Source organism: Ipomoea triloba, chromosome 16 (genome assembly GCF_003576645.1).
Source record: "Ipomoea triloba cultivar NCNSP0323 chromosome 16, ASM357664v1".
NCBI lineage: Eukaryota > Viridiplantae > Streptophyta > Magnoliopsida > Solanales > Convolvulaceae > Ipomoea > Ipomoea triloba.
In genome coordinates this window covers 14613068-14613472 of record NC_044931.1, presented here as the reverse complement: position 1 = coordinate 14613472, position 405 = coordinate 14613068, and the positions used below count along the sequence as shown (strand labels likewise).

The following is a 405-nucleotide window of genomic DNA, read 5'->3' as shown; positions in this document are numbered from 1 at the left end:
TACCCTGATTTTTCCTTTCACTATTTTCACAACTATAAGCATATATGGGCATAAATATGATATGTACATGCATTTTCAGCCATTATCATGTATAGAACATATTCATAAAACCCCTAATCTCATCATTCACTATCAATTATCTAGTTTCAAATAACCTCAACCAAATAAAGGGATTCCTTACCTTCCGTAGGAAGCAAATCTTGGATCTTTCCCCAAATTCACCTTAAAACCCTAACATAAAACACGGTAATACGAATATGGTTCAACAAAATTCTACCCAAAACTATGAACTAGGAGTAAAACATAACTTTTAACCGATTAAAATTGAAATTTACCGAACCAATCGCGATCCAAGCTCGAAAATTGCTTCTCTCTCCCTCCCTCTCTCTCTCTCTCTCTCTCTCT

At 34.8% G+C, this 405-nt stretch overlaps 1 long non-coding RNA gene across 1 annotated transcript; it reads right to left on the bottom strand.

The window, feature by feature from the left end:
• Window positions 1-198: 198 nt before the first annotated feature.
• On the bottom strand, window positions 199-405 carry LOC116007796. The gene is made up of 2 exons (XR_004095342.1): window positions 336-405; window positions 199-231 (listed from the first exon to the last, which is right to left on the bottom strand). It is a non-coding gene; the product is annotated as an uncharacterized LOC116007796 (long non-coding RNA).